Source organism: Myotis lucifugus, unplaced genomic scaffold (assembly GCF_000147115.1).
Source record: "Myotis lucifugus unplaced genomic scaffold, Myoluc2.0 scaffold_2, whole genome shotgun sequence".
NCBI lineage: Eukaryota > Metazoa > Chordata > Mammalia > Chiroptera > Vespertilionidae > Myotis > Myotis lucifugus.
This window is the reverse complement of record NW_005871050.1, coordinates 1,063,139-1,075,363: the sequence shown is the minus strand read 5'-3', so window position 1 is coordinate 1,075,363 and position 12,225 is coordinate 1,063,139. Positions and strand designations below refer to the sequence as shown.

The window sequence follows — 12,225 nt, the reverse complement described above, 5'->3', positions numbered from 1 at the left end:
CTTGGGTATTGACAAGATTGAAATTCTGCAAGGATCCTGAATCAACCTGACATCCTTAAATAAAAGTCCCATTGTTTGCAGTTTTTGAAAAATGACTGTAGGGGCTGACTAAATTAAAATTTTATCCTGGGCAATTTATGGGTATAAGATGAATGTGCTTTGGGTAGAGTGGCCCACTTACACAGGTCCCATTTATAGCATAGGTAGCACATAGCTCCTCTTATAAAAACAATAATTCTAGATACAGTGTGAGATTATTCTCCTTTGCAATTCTCCATTGCAGTATTAGGATGGAATAGAACTTCAATTCCAAATTGGTAGTCTTCTTTATCATTATTATTAATTAATTTTACTTGAAGAAATATGTCAGTACCCATATTTTTGTTCTTTTAACCTCTTACAAACTTTAGCTTTCTATAGGTCATTTTTCACCTTTTTTTAGGAATTTTATTATTTTTTTATTGATTAAGGTATTACATATGTGTCCTTATTCCCCCATTGCCCCCCCACCCCCACTCATGCCCTCACCGCCCTGGTGTCTGTGTCCCATTGGTTAGGCTTATATGCATGCATGCTTATTTTAAAGTAAAGACGTAGGACTCTGGTGCGATTCCATCCTGCACAGATGCCATTTATCTCCGTCCGCCTTCTCTCTCACTTAAGTGCATGCTACCACCCCATGGAAGATTCTATGGACATGGACATGAGCCTTCTGAGGCCCCAGAACTATCTTTTTGGTTGTGAACTAAAGGCCGACAAAGATTACAACTTTAAGGTGGATAATGATGAAAATGAGCACCAATTATCTTTACAAACAGTCAGTTTAGGGGCTGGTGCAAAGGATGAACTGCACATTGTTGAAGCAGAGGCAATGAATTACAAAGGCAGTCCAATTAAAGTAACACTGGCAACTTTGAAAATGTCTGTACAGCCAATGTTGTCCCTTGGTGGCTTTGAAATAACACCACCTGTAGTCTTACAGTTGAAGTGTGGTTCAGGGCCTGTGCATATTAGTAGACAGCACTTTGTAGCTGTGGAGGGAGTTGCAGAATCAGAAGATGAAGAGAAGGATGTGAAACTCCTAAGTATGTCTGGAAAGCATTCTACCCCTGGAGGTGGTAGCAAGGTTCCACAGAAAAAAGTAAAACTTGCTGCTGATGAAAATGATGAGGACGATGAGAAAGGATGATGATGACGATGATGATTTTGATGATGAAGAAGCCAAAGAAAAAGCTCCAGGAAAGAAATCCATATGAGATAGTCCAGCCAAAAATGCACAAAAATCAAACCAGAATGAAAAAAGACTCGGAGAGAATCGAAGATGGCGGCATAGGTAAACACCGGAGACTGCTGCCGCAAACAACCACTTCAAAAATACAACTAAAGGACGGAATGGACATCAACCAGAACCACAGGAAGGCTGGCTGAGGAGAGACTCTTCAACTAGAAGGAAAAACAACAGCATTCCGAGGCTCAGAGGAGGCGCAGTGTGGAAAATTTAAAGGTATGGTGGTGCGCACGCAAAGCGGGCTGGTGGCTGAGGGCGCGGTTGTCGTTTTCAGTCGGGAGGGAGTCTCAGACTCTGGGCTCCAGATCCGGGCGAGTCTCTAGGGACCCAGACTCAAACGGGAGAAGCGGGACTGTCTGGCTACGGTCCCTCCAAGGTTTGCAGCGGTTGCTGGGACAGAGAGGCAGAGCCTCTGGGGATGGACTGAGAGCAGCCATAACTACTCCCTCCACCCGCCCTGTTGAGCCCGCCCCGCCCAAGCCCTGCGCAGAGCCACTTGCTGGATCGCCTCAGGCAAAGGCTAGATTAGCACCTCCCCAGAGGACAGAAGTTTTCCACAGCTGATTCTCACAGCCAGTCGGCCTGGTGGTCAAATCCCTCTAGTATTAACTACAACAATTAAGGCCTTAACTAGAACAAGACTGCGCACAAAGACCACAAGGGGTGCCACCAAGAAAGCATAAAAGATGCGGAGACAAAAAAGCATGACAGAAATGGAGGATATGGAGCTAAAAATTGCAATTTTTAGGGCTTGCAATAAACTTGAGCAGAGCCTCACGAAAACTAATGAGACCCTCGATGCTATGATAAAGAAACTAGAAAGTAAGCATACACGGACTGAAATAAAGAATATTATACCCAATAGCAGACCAGAGGAGCACAAGAATCAAACCAAAGATTTGAAATACAAAGAAGCAAAAAACACCCAACTGGAAAAGCAAAATGAAAAAAGAATCCGAAAGTGTGAAGATAGTGTAAGGAGCCTCTGGGACAGCTTCAAGCGTACAAACATCAGAATTATAGGGGTGCCAGAAGATGAGAGACAGCAAGATATTGAAAACCTATTTGAAGAAATAATGGCAGAAAACTTCCCCCACCTGGTGAAAGAAATGGACTTACAGGTGCAAGAAGCGCAGAGAACCCCAAACAAAAGGAATCCAAAGAGGACCACACCAAGACACATCATCATTAAAATGCCAAGAGCAAAAGACAAAGAGAGAATCTTAAAAGCAGCAAGAGAAAGAGACTCAATTACCTACAAGGGAATACCCATACGACTGTCAGCTGATTTCTCAACAGAAACTTTGCAGGCCAGAAGGGAATGGCAAGAAATATTCAAAGTGATGAATAGTAAGAACCTACAACCAAGATTACTTTATCCAGCAAAGCTATCATTCAGAATTGAAGGTCAGATAAAGAGCTTCACAGATAAGGAAAAGCTAAAGGAGTTCATCACCACTAAACCAGTATTATACGAAATACTGAAAGGTATCCTTTAAGAAGAGGAAGAAGAAAAAGGTAAAGATACAAATTGTGAACAACAAACATGCATCTATCAACAAGTGAATCTAAGAATCAAGTGAATAAATAATCTGATGTACAGAATGAACTGGTGATTATAATGAATCAGGGACATAGAAAGGGAATGGACTGACTATTCTTGGGGGGGAAAGGGGAATGGGAGATGCGGGAAGAGACTGGACAAAAATCGTGCACCTATGGATGAGGACAGTGGGTGGGGAGTGAGGGGCGGAGGGTTGGGCTGGAACTGGGAAGGAGGGGAGTTATGGGGTGGGGGGGAAAGAGGAACAAATGTAATCTGAACAATAAAGATTTAATTAAAAAAAGAAAAAAAGAAAAAAGAAAAAAGACTCAAAACCATCAACACCAAGATCAAAAGATCAAGAATCCTTAAAAAAAAAAAAAAAAAACAGGAAAAAAACCTAAAACACACTTTAGGACCTAGTTCTGTAGAAAACATTAAAGCAAAAATGCAAACAAATATAGAAAAGGATGGTTCTCTTCCCAAAGTGGAAGCCAAGTTCATTAATTATGACTGATGTGGAGGCTATTCAAGATCTCTGGCAGTGGAGGAAGTCTCTTTAAGAAAATAGTTTAAACAGTTTGTTAAAATTTTCCGTCTTATTTCATTTCTGTAACAGTTGCTATCTGGCTGTCCTTTTTATAATGCCGAGTGAGAACTTTCCCTACCATGTCTGATAAATGTTGTCCAGGTTCCATTGCCAAGTTTTATTGTCCAAAATGCCTGTTTAGTTTTTAAAGATGGAACTCCACCCTTTGCTTGGTTTTAAGTATGTATGGAATGTTATGATAGGACATAGTAGTAGTAGTGTTCAGATAAATGGGAATGGTGTGGAGACAACAATAAACATGTGAAATGAAACTCAGTATTTAAAAAAATAAAAATAAAGATGCAGAAAACCATACAAAACAAATGTAGAGCTTAGTGAATTATACGAATAATATCATTGTAACCACCATCCAGGCTAAAAAAAAAAATAGCCACCCCAGAAGCTCTTCCAAATGCCCCCTCACTCCATCCAAATATAACCACTATCTTAACTTTTAGAGTAATTATTATTATTATTATTATTATTATTTCATCACCCAAGGGTGAATCACTAGACACTATAGAATAATCTTAATTTTTTTTAAACTTGATTCTTCTTCTTTAATTAAAATTTGTTAATGTTGACACTACTGCAGATATCCCCATTCCATCTCTCCGTGGCCATCACCACACTATTGTCCCTGTTCATGGAGTATGCATATATGTTCTTTTTTTATTGTTTAATTGCTTAAAGTATTACAAAGAGTATTATATATGTCTCCTTTTTTTTTTCTCCCCTTGACCTTCCCCTAGCCTCCCATACCCCGCAGTGTCTTGTGTCCATTGGTTATGCTTATATGCATGCATACAAGTCCTTTGGTTGATCTCTTACCCACCCCCCCAACCCTCCTCGGCCTTCCCGCTGTAGTTTGACAGTCTGTTCGATGTTGCTCTGCCTCTGTATCTATTTTTGTTCATCAGTTTATAATGGTCTTAATTATCCATAAATGAGTGAGATCATGTGCTATTTTTCTTTCATTGACTGGCTTATTTCACTTAGCATAATGCTCTCCAGTGTTCTTTAGCTAATCCCTTCACCTTCTTTATCCAGTCACCTCCAACCCATCCCTTCGGGCACCTGCCAGTTTGTTCCATGTATCCATGCCTCTGGTTCCATTATGTTTGTCAGTTTATGTTGTTCATTTAATTCCACATATTAGTGAGATCATATGGTATCTGTCCTTTTATGACTGGCTTATTTCACTTACTTTACTCTATAGGCTCTCCCTCCATCCATTTATATGCTCTACTATATATGTGCCAAAGAATTCATGCTGTTTTGTCTGCAGAGTTCTGTATTGTCTGCATGTTGCTGACTGCATACTCATAGTACATTTCAACATGTTCCTCTGCATATCCTGGTAGATTCAGGTCATGATCTGTCTCCAGTTTTCTTTTTTTCTCTTGTTAGCATCCACTAATTTCAAACTGATCATATTCTATCATCTTGCTTTAATTTATGGACTGGAATGATTTTTTAATTTATTTTAATTTTTTATTTATCTTTATTGTTAAAAGTATTACAGATGTCCCCTTTTTTCCCCAATGACCCCCCTTCACCCTATACCCCCCAGGCCTTCACCACACTATTGTCTCTGTCCATGGGCTATACTTATCCTATATAATAAAAGCATAATATGCTAATTAGACCAGATGTCCTTCCAGATGACCTTCGGGATGAAGCCGGGGCTGTGAGGTCTGAGTCAGAGGCGACCGCCACAGCGGGCAGGGGCCGAGGCAGGGGTGGCTACCTCAGTGACAGGGGCCAAGCCCCTTGCACGAATTTTGTGCATTGGGCCTCTAGTATGCACATAAAATTCCTGGTTAATCTCTTCCCCTCCACCCCACCCACCTTCCCTCTGAGATTCATCAGTCTGTTCCATGCTTCTATGCCTCTGGATCTATTTTGTCCATCAGCTTATTTGCTTCATTAGATTCCACATATGAGTGTAATGATTTTTTATATAATTCACATATCATAAAATTAATCATTTTAAAGTATGGCATTCAGTGATTTTTTAGTATATCCACAAAGCTTTGCAATCATCACCACAGTTTATTGTTGTTATTGCCCTTTGGTGCAATTTGTGAACTAATTCTGCAGTCTGTGTTCTTTGTTATGTATAGTCACTGCAGTCTTTGCTAGGTTAGCATATGATCAGTTAATGAGTAGACAAAAATTTCCTTAAATGCCTGGAACCAGTTAGTATCTCAGTATTTACCAGGAGGCTCTTTGTGCCTGTTGGGGAATTCTTTCAACACTCAGCCAAGTAGTTTGCAACTACACTTTAACCTTCATTTCTTCCTTGTCAAATAATGAATGCCAGTCTGCAATGACAGTTTAGGGACTTTTCATGTCTTTACTGAGTGTGCACAGCCCTACAAATGAGTGTGTCCTTCTAGATGTTCAGGAATATGTTGGGAGCTTTTCAAAGTCCCTACTGACATCCCATTCCATAAATTTTCTTTTTTGGCTTTTGTATTTGTGAATCATTTGGCCCATTTTACTACCTCAGTCAGAATAAAAGTTAAACAGTTGTCCTCAAACATTTTCAACAAACACCCTCAGGGAAGAGGCTTTTGGCACTAGGTGAACTCTGTGTCAAATTTTCACTGGACAATAATGATTTTTTGTTCTCTTGGAGGCAATATTAGCTCTATTATGAATACATGACTTACAATATTCCAAAATTATTTGTTTGCTTTTTCCATATAACACACATAGTAATATCAGCATAACACTACAATTACTGCCTCCACCAATCTATAATAATAAAAGGGTAATATGCTAATTAGACTGGCTGTCTTCCTTATGTCATTCCAGACATCCTTCCTGATGAAGCCGGGCCAGAGGGAAGACAGACTGTGTCCCAGGTGCCTGCAGGTGGCTGGAGGAGGGAAGGAGCCCAGGTCCTGGGTGCCTGCCAGCGGCTGTAGGAGGGAAGCCCAGGTCCGGGTGTCGGAGGGAAGCCGGTGCCGGCAGCCAGGGGAAGGAGGGCCTACTCTTGCACAATTTTTTGTGCATCAGGCCTCTAGTATTATTAAATAGTTTAAACATTTTGGATGTACTAACCCCTTTCTTCTCCCATGTGTTTAATGGTTGTACTATATCTACAATGCCTCATCATATAGCCATTCCATATTCTCTCCCTTTTAACTCTCACTTAGACTTAATTCTTGGAGTATCTATATATTTAATGCTCACAACTCATCCTTATGTTGTTATATTTCTAGATATATAGAGAGATCTTTCGGCTATCTAAAGATAATTCTCCATTATTTCCTCAAGATGTGCTTATATCAATATTATTTTAGTTCCTAGATGTTAATGATTTATCTGTGCCCTCTATACTGGAAAGTTGGTGTTCCTGGATATAAATTTCTTGGCTCACATTTTCTTTCCTTGAGTATCTTAAAAATATTACTCAATTCTGTTGTGGCTTAAAACCTTGTTGTTAAAAAGTCAGATTACATCTGATTCAATTTTTTCTTATAAGCCTTGATCTCTTTATCAAAGATGCCTAAAAAATTATTTTACTTTAAGGTTCAGTGATTTTACTGGAACCTATTCCTAGTGTTTGTCGTTCTGGGTCAATATTCTTAGGTACACAGTGAGTTGTTCTTTCTTTTTCTTTCTTTCTTTCTTTCTTTCTTTCTTTCTTTCTTTCTTTCTTTCTTTCTTTCTTTCATTCTTTCTTATCCTCACCCGAGAATATTTTTCCATTGATTTTTAGAGAGAGTGGAAGAGAGAGGGAGAGACAGAGAGAAACATCGATGTGAGAGAAACACATTGATTGGTTGCCTCCTGCAAGAGCCCTGACCAGGGCCCAGACCTGGGAGGAACCTGCAACCAAGGTATGTGCCTTTGACCGGAATCTAACCTGGGACCCTTTGGTCTGCAGGCTGATGCTCTATCCACTGAGCCAAACCAGCTAGGGCATGTGTTTTCAATGTGCATGTCTTTGTGTGTGTGTGTGTGTGTGTGTGTGTGTGTGTTCTGTTCCCTTGCTCGGTTTTCTTCAGGTATGTTGGATCTTCCTTTCTTGCCTTCCATATGTACTATTTTCACTAAAGTTATTTCATCTCTTCATTTATTTATTTTTTTAAATTTGCTTAGAGGGTAGATCTTATATTAAGTGTTTTTATCACAAAGTATAATAAATAAAGATGGTGATAGGAAACTTTTTATAATGTTTACAACTGCCGAGGTAAAAATAAAATTAAAATAACATTTTTCTTTTAATCTTCTCTTTCTCTTAAGGCATTATTTGTTGTGTTTATTCACCCTTGTATTTCATTTAGCTTATTCTTCATTTCTAAAATTCATTTTTTCTGCTATCTCTAATTCTTTTGTGAGTTAGGACCCTTATTCATGAGTTTTTCTAAATCTGATTTATACTATTATTTCATATCTTCTATCATATTCATAATACATTTTGATTTTTTTAACGCATAACAATTTTTATCTGTCTTTAAGCTATGTCTTCTGATGTGTTTTCATGGTATAAAGAATATTATTTTGCTCCTTATTATCTTTTTCTATAGTAACTTTAAATGAGATTTTGCCTTGATACATTCCTGTAGCTCATTTTAATGTGAAGTTAGTTTGACTCAACTTTTAGAAAGAGGCATGAAGCAGATAGACTTTCTAACTTCACAGGGCCCTCTCCTCTGTTGTTTTTGTGTAGTATTAATCAATATGGCTGTTCTCTTTCTGAGATTTCTTATATCTGTTTCCCTCCTCAACTTTTATTGAATGTTCTATTTCCATCATCTCTATTGTTCCTAACATGCTCAACTACCAACAGACTCTCTTCAATATGAGGCTCCATCATGGTAAGGGAGTCCTAGTGGGTCAATTTTAATATGTTATATGAATAAACAGCTCTAGCCCTTTCAGATCTTCTTAACACCAGCTCTTATAATTTGTTTTTATTTAATTTAAAATATTTTATTTAATATTTTGTATATAATTTTTCATGTATCTCAATAATCATATTTATCATTTTCATTGGTTGCAAGCAATACCATTAAAGTACCATAATTTTATAACTATCTCTCTATTAATGGCTGTTTTGGGATATATCCAGTTTTCTATGATAATAAATAACATGTAATACTTTCCTTCTGAATTATATCCTTAAGACAAATACCCTGGAGTGAGACTATTTAGTAAAAAGGTATGAATATTTCTATGCCTCTCACTAAAAACTACAAGATTGTTCATCAATTTGACTGAGGTAATTTGTAATGCCGCTAGGAATGTATAAATGTTTCAGTTTCTTCAAATAGTCTCATCACTAGTTTTAATAATGTTCCTTTACTGTTGCTAATTTTAGAAGTATAGTATAATGTAACATTTCATCATTGTTTTAATTTGCACTTCTTTTACTGTTGGCAAGACTGCACACTGTTTTCTATGTTAATTTACTAATGGTGTTTCATCTTATATAATTATTCTTAATATTTTTTTAGCAATGTCCACAGAGAACTTAATGCAAATGTTTTAAAACTCGATATATTTTGGAAATGTCACTATATGCATTAAATATAATTGTGTATTTTGTTGCTTAACTTTTATCTTGGTTTTATGTTTTAGTTATATTAACATTTTGTGCAATCACACTGCCTATCTTCCCCTTTGTAATTTATTTCCTCCTTTAATCAAACATTATCTCCCTCAATACCTGAATAAGTGCTCTATTTTCTCCCTTTATTCCCCAATAATTAATTTTTTCTAAATACTTGACACTTTAATTTCTGTTATTGATTGTGATATATTATCATATGAGATGTAGATTTGTTAATTTTCCCCATGGTGATGCCATTACCTAAATAGCATTTATAAAAATGAACCCCTTCCCTATTGATTTGTTAAATTTAGTTGGATGTGTTTTGAACCCTTTTATATGTTGATTAAAGCCTATATTCATATTGGCTAGAGGGTACCTAATTTTATTCAGTCTGTGTTTACAATGCTGCTGTTTGAGAAACAAAGTCAATGCTGCAGCATCATATCATCAAATGTTATAATGGAAAGTCCTCAAAAGTAGCCTTTATCTTTTCCTTCTCTCCCTTCCCTTCCTTTCTTCTATAGAGAGAGTGCCATTTACTTCTTGTCTCTATTCCAGCAAAAGACATCCAAGTTGCCAGCTGAAGAAAAGTATCTGGCTCTTTTATGCTTTATGGATGGAGAATGTGGAGAACCAATGTATGTACCCAAAAGCCTTTTCTAGAAATCTCCTTCCCTTGTGCTTTCATTACTCTCCAGCATCTAATTCTTCTTTGACAGAAGTAAAGAAATGGTACTGACATATGTCTGAGATTTTGCTGCCTGTGGATTCCTCTAGTATTTTTATGGTTTCCCGTCTTACGTTTAAGTCCTTTATCCATTTTGAGTTTATTTTTGTGTATGGTGTAAGTTGCTGGTCTAGTTTCATTTTTTTTTGCATGTATCTGTCCAATTTTCCCAACACCATTTATTTTTTTCAGTCATTCAGTAACTATTTATTGAGTACCTATTCTTTTTTTATTATTATTACTTAAAATATTACAAAGTGCCTTAACCGGTTTGGCTCAGTGGATAGAGCGTCGGCCTGCGGACTGAAGGGTCCCTGGTTCGATTCTGGCAGGGGGCATGTACTTTGGTTGTGGGCACATCCCCAGTTGGGGGTGTGCAGGAGGCAGCTGATCAATGTTTCCCTCTCATCTATGTTTCTAACTCTCTATCCTTCTCCATTCCTCTCTGTAAAAAATCAATAAAATATATTTTTAAAAAATTTTAAAAAAATATTACTAAGAGTAGTACATATGTCTCCTTTCCCCTCCCCCTTGACCTTCCCCCAGCCTCCCCTACCCCCCAGTGTCTTGTGTCCATTGGCTATGCTTATATGCATGCATACAAGTCCTTTGGTTGATCTCTTATCCCCCCTGCCCCCGCTCAACCTGCCCCAGCCTTCCCGCTGTAGTTAGACAGTCTGTTCGATGCTGCTCAGCCTCTGTATCTATTTTTGTTCATCAGTTTATAATGGTCTTTATTATCCATAAATGAGTGAGATCATGTGGTATTTTTCTTTCATTGACTGGCTTATTTCACTTAGCATAATGCTCTCCAGTTCCATCCATGCTGTTGCAAATGGTAAGAATTCCTTCTTTTTTACAGCAGCATAGTATTCCACTGTGTAGATGTACTACAGTTTTTTAATCCATTCATCTGCTGATGGGCACTTAGGCTGTTTCCAAATCTTAGCTATGGTAAATTGTGCTGCTATGAACATAGGGATGCATATATCCTTTCTAATTGGTGTTTCTGGTTTCTTGGGATATATTCCTAGAAGTGGGATCACTGGGTCAAATGGGAGCTCCATTTTTAACTTTTTGAGGAAACTCCATACTGTCTTCCATAGTGGCTGCACCAGTCTGCATTCCCACCAGCAGTGCACGAGTGTTCCTTTTTCTCCGCATCCTCTCCAGCACTTGTCCTTTGTTGATTTGTTGATGATAGCCATTCTGACAGGTGTGAGATGATACCTCATTGTTGTTTTGATTTGCATGTCTCAGATGATTAGTGACTTTAAGCGTGTTTTCATATGTCTCTTGGCTTTCTGAATGTCCTCTTTTGAAAAGTGTCTATTTAGGTCCTTTGCCCATTTTTTGATTGGATTGTTCATCTTCCTTTTGTTAAGTTGTATGAGTTCCCTATAAATGTTGGAGATTAAAGCCTTATCGGAGATAACATTGGCAAATATGTTCTCCCATGCAGTGGGCTTTCTTGTTGTTTTGTTGATGGTTTCTTTTGCTGTGCAGAAGCTTTTTATTTTGATGTAGTCCCATTTGTTTATTTTCTCTTTAGTTTCCAATGCCCTAAGAGCTGTATCAGTGAAGAAATTGCTTTGGCATATGTCTGAGATTTTGTTGCCTTTGGATTCCTCTAGTATTTTTATGGTTTCCCGTCTTACATTTAAATCCTTTATCCATTTTGAGTTTATTTTTGTGTATGGGGTAAATTGGTGGTCTAGTTTCTTTTCTATTTTTTTTTGCATGTATCTGTCCAATTTTCCCAACACCATTTATTGAAGAGACTGTCTTGACTCCATCATATGTTCATGCCTCCGTTGTCGAATATTAATTGAGCATAGTGGCTTGGGTCGATTTCTGGGTTCTCTATTCTATTCCATTGATTTATATGTCTGTTCTTATGCCAGTATCAGGCTATTTTGAGAACAGTGTCTTTGTAATACAGCTTGATATCTGGTATTGAGATCCCACCTACTTTATTCTTTCTCAGGATTTCTGCTGCTATTCGAGGTCTTTTTTTATTCCAGATGAATTTTTGGAAAGTTCGTTCTAGGTCTGTGAAATATGCCATTGGTGAGGGTGGGGGTAAGGGAGAGAGATCATCCAAAGGATGTATATGCATGCATATAGGCCTAACCAATGGACACAGGCAACAGGGGGGTGAGGGCATGAATTAGGGGGGTGGATGGAGGGTAATGGGGGGATAAGGACACATATGTAATACCTTAATCAATAAAGAAATTAAAAAAATAAAAAAGAAATGGTACTGACTGAAAGGGAGAATTCTTTGGATATCTTGGACATCACATCCACACATTCCTCATATTAGGCAGTAGATGTGTTTCCAGAGTATGAATTGAGTCACAGTAAATTTAGCTGTATTTTCCCAATGAGTGGAGTTATAATGTATACTTTCCCTATGGCATTGTTGACAAGTAATTTTGTAAACCAAAACTTTGGTAGAGCAAACATATTAGGCATGCTTCAGAATCACTGTGATTTTTTGAAT

General features: G+C 37.9%; 1 pseudogene; it reads left to right on the top strand.

Moving 5' to 3' along the window:
• The first annotated feature begins 679 nt into the window (after positions 1-679).
• Positions 680-3,496, top strand: LOC102429636 (annotated as a pseudogene).
• The last annotated feature ends 8,729 nt before the right edge of the window (positions 3,497-12,225 follow it).